The sequence below is a fragment of the Epinephelus moara genome, chromosome 7 (assembly GCF_006386435.1).
Source record: "Epinephelus moara isolate mb chromosome 7, YSFRI_EMoa_1.0, whole genome shotgun sequence".
NCBI lineage: Eukaryota > Metazoa > Chordata > Actinopteri > Perciformes > Serranidae > Epinephelus > Epinephelus moara.
In genome coordinates this window covers 9,198,629-9,213,205 of record NC_065512.1, presented here as the reverse complement: position 1 = coordinate 9,213,205, position 14,577 = coordinate 9,198,629, and positions in this window count along the sequence as shown.

The window sequence follows — 14,577 nt, the reverse complement described above, 5'->3', positions numbered from 1 at the left end:
ACCATGTCACAAAGCTCACATCATCTCAAACATGACAATGAGTTCACTGTACTCCAATGGCCTCCACAGTCACCAGATCTCAGTCCAATAGAGCACCTTTGGGATGTGGTGGAACGGGAGATTCTCATCATGGATGTGCAGCTGACAAATCTGCAGCAACTGTGTGATGTCATCATGTCAATATGGACCAACATCTCTGAGGAATGTTTCCAGCACCTTGTTGAATCTGTGACACCACGAATTAAGGCAGTTCTGAAGGCAAAAGGGGTCCAACCCAGTACTGCCAAGGTGTACCTAATAAAGTGGCTGGTGATTGTATATTGACTATCACAGGCTATAATATTACAAAATCATCAGTCATAAATAACATCAGAGCTTAAAATACCCAGTATTGTCACAATAAACACAGCTAGAAATGTCCTCAGGGTTTTGTTGAGCTCAGTGTCTGCTTCTTGGCAGCTGTTACGCCATCCACCAAATCTCAGCTCATATGTTTGTAATCTAAGCTACGTCACCTCAGAAATATTGACATAACACATATGAAACATACAGATGTAACGTATCTGTGGTTTGCAGAAATGCACAATGCCACATTTTCCTCTGGCGACTGCTGAGCCACAGTCATGGTGATTACAGGTTTTTATTTTTTTAGTCCATCCTGGTAAACAATGTTAGTTGTTACTGAAATGTGTTTTAGCTGCACCATTGTTATTCCAGTCACTTCTGCGCCCATGCTTTTGTCTGAGTTTCTCAATCTCTCACTTCCACTTGAGAGCACGGCGTTGGTTAATTGGAATTTTTTTCCCCCCCTTGGTCAGTAAGAGGAAACATGTTGGATGGTGACAGGGGCAGGGCGCACTCTCTCACTCTGTCTTTCACACACGCACACACACACACACACACACACACACACACACACACCAACACACCAGATCCATTAGTATTTGACTTAGTGTATGCTAATTATAATTGCCGTCCACACTGTATATGTAATTACCATCATTATGGTGATGGAGTTGATTGGGAGTTGATGTGAACGTTAGGGTGAGAAAAAGCAGGTGAAAGAGCCACGATCATTAAACCGATAGTTCAGATTTTCTGAAGTGGGGTTGCAGAGTTACTTATCCATAGCCAGTGTGCTACATACAGTAGATGTCTGTCCTCAGTGTGGAGAAACAGACAGGACTGCCAACATGGGAGTTAAGCAATGTACTGCTGTGGACAGGGGTTCCAGCAAAATGTAGTCTGTTTCAGCCGCCTTAGAAAAAATCAATATCAGTTTAACTTCCTGGATCAGTTTGTGTTTTCTGTAACTTTGGTGAATTCGAAATAACACAAACTAAACACTAACCAGTCGAGGCATTGGTAGACCAGCAGCTCCTGTGTTCTGTGAGGTAAATTAATGTTCTTGTCAAAGGAGTCTGGTGAATTTAAAGAAAACAAAATACCGGCCTCATTTCTCTCCTCATTTTCTTTTTTAATTTACCAACTGAGGCAGAGTTTGCTCAGCAGCGTTTCATTTTGTGTATGTGATGCAGGGATTTTCTAACTGGAAGTTACTGTGAACAAACATTGTGGTACAGTCTATTCGCCTAACTTACTGAGCTCCTTTACTTTTAGTCTATGCAGGGTCCCCACATATTGTCATTGACAAAATTCCAAAACTTGTCTATGACTTTTCAAGGAACAGTAATAACAATTTTTTATATCCCTTACTTCAAATGTTAATTATATTATCATAGGCGATCCACAGAAAATGAAGCTCTAGTGAAAGTTAATTTAGGAGGACAATACTTTTCATGCTCAGGCTCTGAGTTTCTTTCTCACCCTGCCATTCACTCCTTGCACATACGCCCATCACTGTCTCTAGGTGTCATTGTCTGGGTCTGTCAATTGAGTCATCAGCTGATTCACAATGAACAAACAGCACAGTGACACACCTTTTGGGTCAGCTTATCATTTTACTGCTCCTCATTTTAAATATGGTCCTGTCTCTGCCGTTGTTCTTTCTTGCTGCCGTCGTGCACGCCCTCCACCTCCCCATCACCACCCAGTTTTTACGGATTCATCAGCCTCATACACCTCATCAGCCTCAGAGTCATCAGCCACCAGTGTCTGGACTCCATGGGGGGGATTTATCCTGCTGCCGCTCAGATGTCCCTCGATCATAAACTATCTCCCTCTGATGTCCAAGTGCCAAAGACTTCTGTTAAACCTTAATCAGCACAAATCATCTGTTAATCTGTATTAAATATTATCTTCTGATTGAACTGAGCAGAAGAGGTCCCAGAGCTGAGAAGTGATAGCCGACAGTTTGATTGGCCTGTTGGTTGATTTGTTTAGAAAAAGAATGCTCTGTATCTTGAAATACGCTCCACTGTCAGAGCAGTCAAAACAAAACCAAAGTGCACATTGGTGCTGTGAGCAACAATTGACACCCTAGATTGCCTATGTCAATTGGTATGGAACTTTGGGATTTGTGACCCTGTGTGTTAAATCACACTGTCACAACTTTTTTTTCTTATGGTGTTATTCAAACATCAAATTCAAACTCTATTCAAACATAATTCCAGCTGGCTAGTGTACATAGACTGAGGGACGAACACAGGGAGAAAATGAAGGCACATATGTGACGGAAACAAAACGACACACATCCAGGCATACTGGAGCGACAGAAAATACATGTTATGTTACATTAAATGAATTGTGCACAACAAAATTCCTAATTTCCCAGGCCAGGAAAATGAGATTGTGGAATTCAGTGACTTTTTTAGGTTTACTGTGACCGTTGGAACTCTCTGTGTGTATAGCCACAAGACAATTACTGCATTGGGCTTCCCTCCGGGACTTAATGGTAATCCTTGTTAGTGATACTTTCTCTCGGCATGAGGGACGATGTGAAGTCATTTAACAGTTCGTATATTCTCTAGTTGGTGTCTCATCTTGCACCTCAGACACAATGAGAGCAGGAGACTCTGAAATATTTCAGCATGAATAAATGTAATTTGCTGCTCTGTATTTTACTCCTTAATCAGATGCAGCGCCGGCATTAGTCTATTTTCTCTGTGAGCTGGGAAAAAAACAACAGTGGGAGAGGCAGCAAACTGCATTTGGATTGACAGCTCCATGATCTGCCCACAGGCAGCCAAATGTGGGAGTTGTCGTAGGTTCATGGCGGCCCCTCTGCGTTCTGTATTTTTCTACCCTGAGTGTGGAGCCTCCACAGGAGGCATCTCATCAGTGGATGTCTGCGGGCAGACTGTAGAAAAGTACTGAAGTCCCACCCTGTCACTTGGTTAGACTCGGCTCCACCTGCATCACACGGTTTCCTTTGTCATTCTTCCTGAAAAGCTGAAATATGTTCCTGTGGTTTTCTGCCTTGAAGCCTAAATTAGCCTGGATTGTACTTGCTGTTGAACGTATTTAATGTACTCTTTATTCCAAAAGACTGCCTCAGTCTCAGCCCCGCAGGCTCAGTGTCTGTAGCCTGTCATTAGACATACAATGATAATTGTACAACTGCGGCAATCTCCAAAATACTGCTTGCCGGAGTGAGTCACAAACCTCTTCATGAACCAACGCACATATATATAGTGCAGTTGCGTTATATATGTGCTCATATGAGGTGCATGCTGTGAATGAATCACGGCTGTATGACACAGATCTTAAAGTTGAATTCTGTTAGTTTCAGCCAAGTCGCTCTCATACAGGGAGTTAGAAGTGTGCTTAAAAGAGCATCCCATACACCACAGCTCATTAACTCAGAGGTTTGGTGCAAAGAAACTTTGTCTCCAACTTTTCTTAATGCTAAAAACAGTTCCATGTGTTCCCAGGAGTTTGTGTAGGTGGCCCTGAAGTCACAACAGAAAGTAGCGAATCTAATGAATAAGCAGTGGAGGTGATTCTAACCACTTCATCTCATTTCTCTGGTTTGTTAGACAAGTGTGTGTGTGCGTATACGTGTGTGTGTGTGTGTGTGTGTGTGTGTGTGTGTGTGTGTGTGCGTCTCAGGGACAAAGGAGGGGAGAAACTCAGCTCCATGGAGGGCGACAGTTGGTGAATGGGATACATGTGAATCCATCTGTGGTGATTTAAAATGAGTACCAGCTGTGAGGCTGTTACCAACATGGAGTCATTACTTTACTTCTATCATTTCATTAACATCAAACTGATAGAGGTTCACTTATCACGACTTGTGTCTGCTACTGTATATTTTCTGCCCAATTTAGCGTGATTGGTTTGGCTAATTATTCACAGTAACCTCTGTATACACAGATGGAGCCCTCTTTCATTGAGCTCTGTCGTCTGCGCAGCTCGTCTTTGCAAAGATGAAGGTTGGAATTAACAGACGTATCAAAAGGTTGTATTTGTAGCATGAGCCTTTGGATATGTGGCTTGACTTCAAGCCCACGTAATTTAGCCACTTGCTAAACCCCAGCAAAGAAAAGTTAAGTTTTCTTTTGTCAGAAGGAGGTCAAACGTAACCAATAAGAGGCAAATCAGAGAATCATCAAACTGTGGATCAGGCAGGCAGAACAAAGGCTGGGAAACTAGGTGAATGCAAACTAGACAATCTGGCAAAGACAGAATGAAGTTGGGCTCATATATATGCTGCTGGACCAATCAGGGAAATGTGGAGCAGGTGAGTAAGTGGGTGGAGAGGGAGTGGCTGCATCAGTTAATATGTTGCACTCAAACGCTGGGTATCGCGATCACACTAACTCATTATTCTTACAGTCAAAGTTATTAAAATTTTCTGTTTAAAGCCAGAAATAACCTGCTACCAGGAAATATTAAAAACTGTTCAGTGATTGAGAGGGGGGTTAATTTAAGGGGATTATTTCATGTCAAAACTCGTAGTGTGTGTATGACCAGGAAAAGTTCTTGTATCTTAATATGTGGAGTGAAGTTATGAAACAGTTTGAATGTGGAGCTCATGCAACGTCCAAACATACACCACTTTAAAATAAGGTATAAAGATCTGATATTCAGGAGGCACAGGGATTACTGTCGACTTTCTTTCTCAAAATATAAAAAAGTAATTTATTTATGGGTATGTGGGTGTACACGCGCATATACTGGCAGAATAACGTATATTTGTACTTTGTATAATTCATATGTTCACTTATTTAAATGTAAAAAGATAGCAGGACAAGTTCATTAAGATGTAATAATAATATTTATTTTTGTAAGGCAAAGATAATTGGTATTTTATATATTGTACTTGTAAGTCACGGACAAATGGTAATTTATATTATATACTAAAGGAGGTTTATGTAAGATAGATATTTGGAATTATTATTATATACATATACCTGGGTTATTTTTGTGTGACGAAGATAAAAAGTAATATCAGTGGTATATTTAAAAAAGTCTAAGGTCTAGGTTTATATATATATATATATATATATAAGGAAGGAAGCTGTCTGTGTTATTTTATCCGATGACTCATGGAGAAGGGTGAGATTTAATAAGTATGTACGTGCTCCCACTCCTTTTTGAATGTGTAAATCAAAGTAATACACTGACAACTTTTTTTTTACATGTTCGAAATACACATCAATATCAAGAACTATCTGCTCCTTTATTTCCAGGTGGATCAACAACTAATGCCTACCATACACTAGAGGACTTTTAAAAGACGTATTTCTAACTTAAGTTTTTAGTCACACACATTAAGATTTTCCAAATAATGGGGATCGTTCAGAGGCACGAGTTGCATGACCACAGCTAGACGTGTTTTAAGGTGCCCATCCTGCTCCTGATGCAAAATATTACGTCAGACTCCCTTTAAAAAATATGTAAAAATGTTAAATATGTCTGCAAAAACACGTAAGATAAAGGCAGTATTCTTGTAATTTATGCATGAATATAAATATAAACTGTATTTGCGTACATACTTTACATATTGGATTTTGTCACCTCAGCTCGCTGCCATCCTCCATTGATTAGCTGCATTATTTTAGCGCTGATCGATGATTCAGATACACGCAGAAATAACAACGACTCTGATTAACTCCACAACTCCATCAGTTTCTCCCCACAAGCCAGTGGAACCAAGACTTTGTCACGTTCTTGCTGCTCTGCAGAGTCCCCTCCATGTTTACCATCTACCTAGTTTGCTGCTTCCTGTTTGGTGCTCGAGAACTTCTGATAATATTAATCATGTTTGATTTGTCGTAACGTCAAATGAGAAAAAGACTGACTGAAGCTTTACAACCACCTTACACCAAATGATCGAGATCACAGAAGGGCGCCCCAACAGAGGTAAAACTGTGATGACTTTATTCCAACATTGTAAATGTGTCTGTGATATTGAAATCACCTCAAAAGTTTTTTGGTGCAGGGCTGTTGCTGTCTACTTTAGTCCTTTCTCACTTTTCCATCATCACATGGTACTACATTATCACTTTATAATGCATGTAACAATATAATATATAAAATACATCTGTAAACCTAACCCTTTTACAAGGTTTGTATTTTTGTCATGCATTTCAGTCAGCCGGAAACATTAAAAGATGAGCTGGAACTGGCTTTAGCTAACGTACAGAGTTATGGAGGTGGTTTTAACCCATGTAATGGCAACAACAGTCCAGCAGGGACTCGAGGTGGTCAAGAGGACGGTCTAGGTTCAGACCCCTGATGGTCGGGCGCTTGGTCTTGCACTGGTTGAACATGCCACTAAGTGAAGGTTGTCTCCGCCCGGCAGCTGCTGCAAAATGTATGGAAACAACATGTGTCGACTGCATTTCTTAGCTAACGTTAGCTAGTGTTGCAGACTGTTAGCACTGTAGGCAAAGATACTGTATTATAACAAGATGGCCCACCTACAATATACCCCCATTGTATGAAATGGTATACATTTCCGGTCTCCTAAGTAGGCGTTGTCCCCCGTACCCCAATCAAAGACGATGGAGAACCGCCAACCTCGCTTGGTTATCATAGATTAGCTGGGCTAACTGTTAGCTGTTAGCGGTGTCTGTAATAACTCAATAAACGGTCCGTGAAAAAAATATTTTTTCCAGCGGATATCTTAGTTACAACACGATTGAGCTAGCAAAGCAGTTTTGTGTTGCTATGTGTGGTATTTATTCAGTTTTGGGAAATCAGTGGCTGCAGCTGATAGGGACAGCTAACAGCAGCAACAAAGCTAACATCAGGACGTCATCTGTTAAAAGCCTCCCGTTGTCGGATACGACATGAAACTACTCCAGTTAGCTCAATCATGTTGTGACAAAGACATCCGCTGGAAAAAAACATTTTTTAAATCCAGTATCTTTGGTGAAACTGCACTGATTTCAGCACCAGAGAGCAGATATCTGTTGCCAGATCTCGCGAGAGTGTGTTGTTGAGACAGAGACAGGTCTTGAACAAAGTAAATTTTCTCCTGATTTGTCCGTCGGAAATTTGTCATTTTGGTGTCGGAATGTTCTGAAGATATGTGGCTTGTGATAAATGGGTCCAATATTTGCTTCCGTGACTATGGGGCGAAAGAATCGGCCATAATCTGTAATCACGTTCATTTCTCCCACTGAAGTCAATGGACTCGGGACCTGCTGTTAGTCTCCTAAAGGGGTGTGGTGGGCGCGAACCCCACGTGACACTGATACAGGAAACTGACTCGCAGTGGACCGTCTTGGTTTATCCACTGTCTTTGTTGTAGGGGAGCTGAGGAGAGGCATGACACTTGGAAACGTGCTTAACATCACATCATTTGGATTTCCCCAGAGAATTCGTCCTGAGCCCTTTACATTACAGTAGACGTCAGTCCACAGGCTGTTATAGGCAACTGAGAAAAGTAGGGAAGGTTTTAGTTTTTAAATTATGTCACACCCTGTTCACTCATTATCAATAAAACCAGTTAACACTGGTGAAAGGTCCCAGCCAGCACCTTTAAATGATGATACTGTCAACAGTGACACAGTGTCTGATGAGGAGCAGTTGTGCTCAAACCGTCACCTCGCTGTGATAAATAAGTGGACATTGGAGCCCTGCAGAGTGCGAGCTATTTATTTCATGATGTGCTCACTTTCAGCTCAGCGCCTGCCCTCTTTGGTTTGGATGTGCGTGTGTACTCCTACTTGTACTGTCAACAATGACACCCTTGTTACTGGATGTTAACCTGCTGAGGCAGTCAGACACAAACTTGACTCCACTTTAACACTCGATTGGATGTTACCACATGAAAATAATTACTAATACAGAACAGCTGCATACAAACATAATTCATAGGCCACTGGGTTGTTCTGTAACTGTGGCATTTTTTAAAGAGGAGACTGGTTCAACACAAGGAGAGGTACTGTCAGCTGGCAGTGGAGCCTCACAGCCCATCAACACTTGTGTGGTGCAGCAGGTGAAAGATCTCTCACATATGCTCTGGCCTGGTGACAGGAAGGTGCTGAAGAGGTAAAGGAGAGTTAAAATGTGTAACTGCATGTTACATAGTGTCGCACACGGGCAACAGTGTTTATTACCATAATAACGTCATAAAAATCGATGCTGCTCGAGTCTGACTCGAGCTGTGAAAATGTTGCCTTGAGAAACTTGAAGGCTCAGCTCGTCTCAAGAACTAAAAGCTGAGGATCAATAAATATTGAAAAATGATGTGATGTGCATAGTTTAGCTTTTTTCAGCACTGACAAACTTCTTTGAATAATTAATACTTTAAGAGTTTTGTGATGTTAGACACTGCAGCATGATTCATGAAGTGAACCCACGTCACAGATAGCGCTTCTATGTTTTGTTCTGGAGGGACAAACTATGTATTTTTAGTCATTTCTCACCTGAGGAGACAATCTCCAGTGCTACAGCTCTCCAGGCAATATTTCTGTCTTACCACTGTCTTTATAATGACTGTGGGTCAAACCTGTGTAATCGGGATATTTCTCAACCTCAACAACTAGTTTTTCCTCATCCATTTGACACACACGAGGGACAGCGATAGCTAAAGGTGAGGAGTTGCCCTACCATGGGAGCAGAGAGGAGCTGCAACTGGAGCTGGGATGTACAAGCAGGGAGTGAGTGGGGGGAAAAGTTTTTTCTGTGCCGTCGAGGCCAGAAATAGGACAATAATGAGGGGCAGCCAATCCTTATTCCGAACTGGTCAAATACTGACGCTTTGTCAGTGATTTCGATGTCAGATACCTACCTACAAAGGCACCTTTCACAGCGATATGATACACCTCTGGGTGGCATAAGTTTGGAATGCAGCCGGGTGTTGTCAGCTTGTAAAACATCTGGAAAGTCCCTATAGAGCAGGTGGAATGGGGAGCTGGATAGGTCAAACAAACCCCGGACTTCCACCTGTGACCCTGCTGTTTGCTTCAGAGGGAGTTTTAAGCCAAAGCATGATGCTTATTTTTCTAAATCTAACCGTGTAATTTTGTTGCACAAGGAAATTAACAGAAAATTAAGGTGTTTTACTGACACTGTAAGTGTATTTTGAAAAGACACACTGCGAAAATTGTCACGCCAGAAATAGACGCGCCTGGAACATCAACAACAGATGCAGGAAGGTACCTACTGTAGTGCATAATATTTAGGCACAATAGCCCACTGACAAAGCGTCAATCATTGGCGATTTGGGATGAGAACGCATTGCAGTGAGGATGTGTCGGCATGTATTTAAATCAGATATCAAAAACCCCAGTTCGTTCTGTCATTTTTCTGAGGTCTCTCTTCTCTTTCCTTTTGCAGACCTTTCTACATCTACAATACAGTTTCGTGAACATTTGTGATGAGTCAGTTGAAAATTTTCATCCATTCATTCATTTTCCGTAACCACTTATCCTGTTGGGGGTCGTGGGGGGCTGGAGCCTATCCCAGCTGGCATTGGGTGAGAGGCGGGGTACAACCTGGACAGGTCACCAGACTATCACAGGGCTGACACATAGAGACAGACAACCATTCACACTCACATTCACACCTACGGACAATTTAGAGTCACTAGTAAACCTGCATGTCTTTGGACTGTGGGAGGAAACTGGAGCACCTGGAGGAAACCCACGCTGACACAGGGAGAACATGCAAACTCTGGACAGAAGGGCTCCCCCACCCCTCGTTTGAACCAGGAACCTTCTTGCTGTGCGGCGACAGTGCTAACCACTGCACCACCGCACTGCCCGTACAATGCCAGCATTTATTCTGGCAACCGTCTTGAAAGTCTTCATCATAAGACTTCTCATTCAGGTTGTGTTTAAAGTGCACAAAGGAAGCAGCTTTCTGTATATTGATGTAAAAACCTTGAAGCACAGAACAAAGCAAGAGGTTTTTATAAACCGTGAATACACCAGGACGGCACCATCAATGATGGAACACTGTGCATCCAACATGATTCACAGTGAAATTTATTTTATAAGACGTTGTTTTGCACATGTGCCTCCAACTGAAATATAGAGCTGAGCAAAATATGACATGGTTCAAACCTGAAAGACCAGAGACCTGATACAAAAACAGAAAAGTAGGTCAACATTGAAAAAAAAGAGAAAGAAGCCATTAAATGCAAAAAAAAGTGTGAAATTTTATTTGCTTTTGTTTGTGCACACAGCACAAGCACTAGGAGGCATACACAACATAAAAGGGAGGCTTGGAGTAGCAGATACTCAGGGGCACCACATACCAAATAGTTTTCTTTGAAAATATCTGTACAGGCAGTTTTGAATTGATAAGCAGTACAAAATGAATACATTTACATAAGCTACAAATTGTGCCTGGTTGCGACTGCCAGATGCTTTTCAAAGTCTCTCTGTGCGTTACACTCCTCACATCCTGTGTTAGCAGAGGACACTGTGTGTGTAAACAAATGCTTATGAGAGATGATTTTAAAAGGTCGTTAGATTATTTACCGGTCTTCACGTGCACTGACACCTCTCTTCCACCAAATTAGCTCTGGTTCTTGAACTGGTTCTCAATAATTTGTGGAGCCTTGGTGCTCTCTTATGAATGTAACTGGACTGGCTGGACAGGAAGGAGACAAGGACAACTGCTGCCTTGCTGACCAGGGGGTTTATTCTCTGTGCATAACATATTCAAATTGGTACAGCAACTTCTCATGACCAGCTTTCCACAAACCGAAAACCAAAGTGTCAGGCCAGAGCGGTTTCATGAACAAGCCCTCGTTAGCTCCAGTTTTCATCAATGAGGGGTGCTACACAGTGCACAACTGAAATAAACAATAGTTAGCAAAGTCACAGGTTGCAAACCTTTTTCTGTTTGTACAGATGTTTGTTATTACCCAAATAACAAGCCTGGACCAACTGTTACTAATAATAAGACCACTACACTCTCTTTAATGATTTTGTACTTGACTTCCCCGTTGCTTTCTTCTCCACCCTCTCTTTCCAACCTGTAGAACAACATTGCCTTCAGAACTGCCTTAATTCGTGGTGTCATGGATTCAACAAGGTGCTGGAAATATTCTTCAGAGATTTCGAGAATCTCCCGTTCCACCACATCCCAAAGGTGCTCTATTGGACTGAGATCTGGTGACTGTGGAGGCCACTGGAGTACAGTGAACTCATTGTCATGTTTGAGATGATTTGAGCTTTGTGACATGGTGCGTTATCCTGCTGGACGTAGCCATCAGAAGATGGGTACACTGTGGTCATAAAGGGATGGACACGGTCAGCAACAATACTCAGGTAGGCTGTGGTGTTTAAACCATGCTCAGTTGGTACTAAGAAAATCTCCCCCACACCATTACACCACCAGCAGCAGCCTGAAGCGTTGATACAAGGCAGGATGGATCCATGCTTCCATCTGAATGTGGTTTTTCCAATCTTCTATTGTCCAGTTTTGGTGAGAAAACCCGTGTGAATTGTAGCCTCAGTTTCCTGTTGTTAGCTGACAGGAGTGGCACCTGGTGTGGTCTTCTGCTGCTGTAGCCCATCTGCTTCAAGGTTGGACAAGGTGTTGTTGCTTCAGAGATGGTCTTCTGCACACCTTGGTTGGAACCAGTGCTTATTTGAGTTACTGTTGCCTTTCTATCATCTTGAACCAGTCTGACCATTCTCCTCTGACCTCTGGCATCAACAAGGCATTTTGGCTCACTGGATATTTTCTCTTTTTTGGACCATCCTCTGTAAACCCTAGAGATGGTTGTGTGTGAAAATCCCAGTAGATCAGCAGTTTCTGAAATACTCAGAACAGCCCGTCTGGCACCAACAACCATGCCACGTTCAAAGTCCCTTAAATTACCTTTCTTCCCCATTCTGATGCTCAGTTTGAACTTCAGCTACTTGTGCGGGAACTGAAACGTAACAGCTTCCATGCTGGTGGAAAAGGGGTAATTTAGGGCAGTGGTTGGTTCTGTAGTATTGTTGGTACTGACACAAAAATTGCAAGCTACTGAATGTACTGAATAAAGGAGCTGTATGTCAGGTTTCAGCAACAGCAGGTTTGGACCTAAACACAGATTAAAGATGAGCCGGCAGGAAAAAAAAAAATCAATGATTTATTGCAACAATTATTCATTAGGAAAGGCAGGTAACAGCAGACAGGTAGCAGGTGGCAGATCCAAATCCCAAACACTTGGAAAACTACAGCTGGAATAATTCTCAGTGTGTGAGATGACAAACTGACAGAGACAAAGGGGAGCAGGCAGATGAGGGAAGGTGGTAACGAGGGACGGGAGACAGCAGGGCTGATGAGGAACAGGTGAACCACATCAGGGCGGGGCAGACAATCACACAGGTGGGAAACACAGGAGCAGGAAGAGAAGTAGTTTGAAATGAGAAAGGGGAGTATTTAAAATAAATGAAACGTAAAGTAAGAATAAATGACAAGAACCAAAGAAAACAACTTCAGCTAAATAATAAAATGCCCCTCACTATTAAAACTGACTCTCAGTGGTCTGGAAAATTATGTAAATTACAGTTATATGTTGATTGGCAATTAAGAAAGTTCATAAGCACTGAGGGGAAGTAATTGCAAATGGCATAGCTTTAAAAAGAAAGAAAGAAACAAAACCATCTCCACTGGTGATCTGAATCACATTACATCACTTCTTTCTCCACCAACAGTAAATAAGAACATTTATCTTTGGCCAGCTGCTGCAGTGCCAGATCTGCCTCATAAAAATACGTTAAATGGCCACGAAATCTGATAAAGTCATGTGCTGGCATCACAGGAACAATGTCAATGCAAAGTCAATGAGGATCATTTGTTGTGGTGGAGTATAAAGAGCGAGAAAGTCCACATAGGGCGGGTGGAAGGGCTGATAGATCAGTCACACATGGACTCTAAACCAGGAGATGCTGTTGGTGTCCTATGTGAAACCAAAAGTCAAGGTATTTACATGACTTCACAGACTTTACGCAACTATGCAGAGTACATAAATGAACGTCACTTAGGCTCATATGTAGTTATTTTAATCGAAACCACGATCTTTTCCTAAACTTCAACAAGTACTCTATTTTTATGTTTTCTAAACCTCACTATTGGGGCTTCCAAGTAAGTTCAAAAACAGCCGCTCCTGTTTTTGGTTTCATTTTACTCACTGTTTGATGATCCAGGTGCTTCGGTTGATTTTAGAGTTGACTAATTTGCAGGAAGTATGAAGAGTTGCAAGATGACGCTATAAACTGACTGTCTTGACTGTTGCATTAAAATTTTTAAAAAAAAAATCCCCGAACGAACATTCCCCAAACAGGCCTTCACAAAAACAAAGACTTCATCAAACAATAAAAACTAAGATTAACCAAACACACGACAGTTAAAGACTGTAACCCCGTGGCGTCTTCCACGCTCCACACTCCAGCACACCTGCTTTTAATTAAAGGTTCCTGAGATGCCAGGTCAGGTGGTGCATTAGAGCGACTCAAATAATAATAGGAAACTAGAAATCCTAGAAATGGCTCTACCACTCACCAAGTGTTTTTCTTTCCCTAAACCTAACGAAACTGCAACAGTGATAGGCTTTGCATTGGCATTGTTTTCGTGTTGCTAGCACGTGATTAAACACATTTTGTGCCCATCACCTGTAGTTCTCGACGGGCCGAAAATATTACAACTCGAACCGAACTGACCCGTGTGAGTTGAAGCCTGAACCCGGCATGTCCAACATCATCACATAAAATACTGCGCTTGAGCCTAACCAAGCTCAACCACCACCCAGAAAGCACTAGTTGGCTTCTCACAGACACACTGGCTGTGTAGCTGCATGAGCTACGCACATCTCCAGTGGAAAATGGACCACGCTTGGTTTGTATCACCGACTCCCAACGCTGTATTTCCCAGCCAGATAAGATGCTCAGGGCGTGAGAAAGAACAGAGAGCCCAGTACGGAGCCTGGCTGCTTCTTCTCCTCTCCGTGCCTGTACATTTTAAAATATTTTTTATTTATTTAAAAAAGCCAGAGCCCTACCTAACCCGACCAAACAGCTCACATTTTTGGCCTGAACACAGTCTGACCCGTCAAGCTTTTCAGGACCTGTTGGGCTCAGGTTAAGAAGCCAACTGCCATAACTTATGACCTCACTGTGCTTGGAGCCGTCCGGCAAGTTTTAAAGTAATTTCACTTCTAACAGCATGATTAATTTAAAAGCCCATAGGTCAATGGTCGGAGGAATTTTTGAGGAA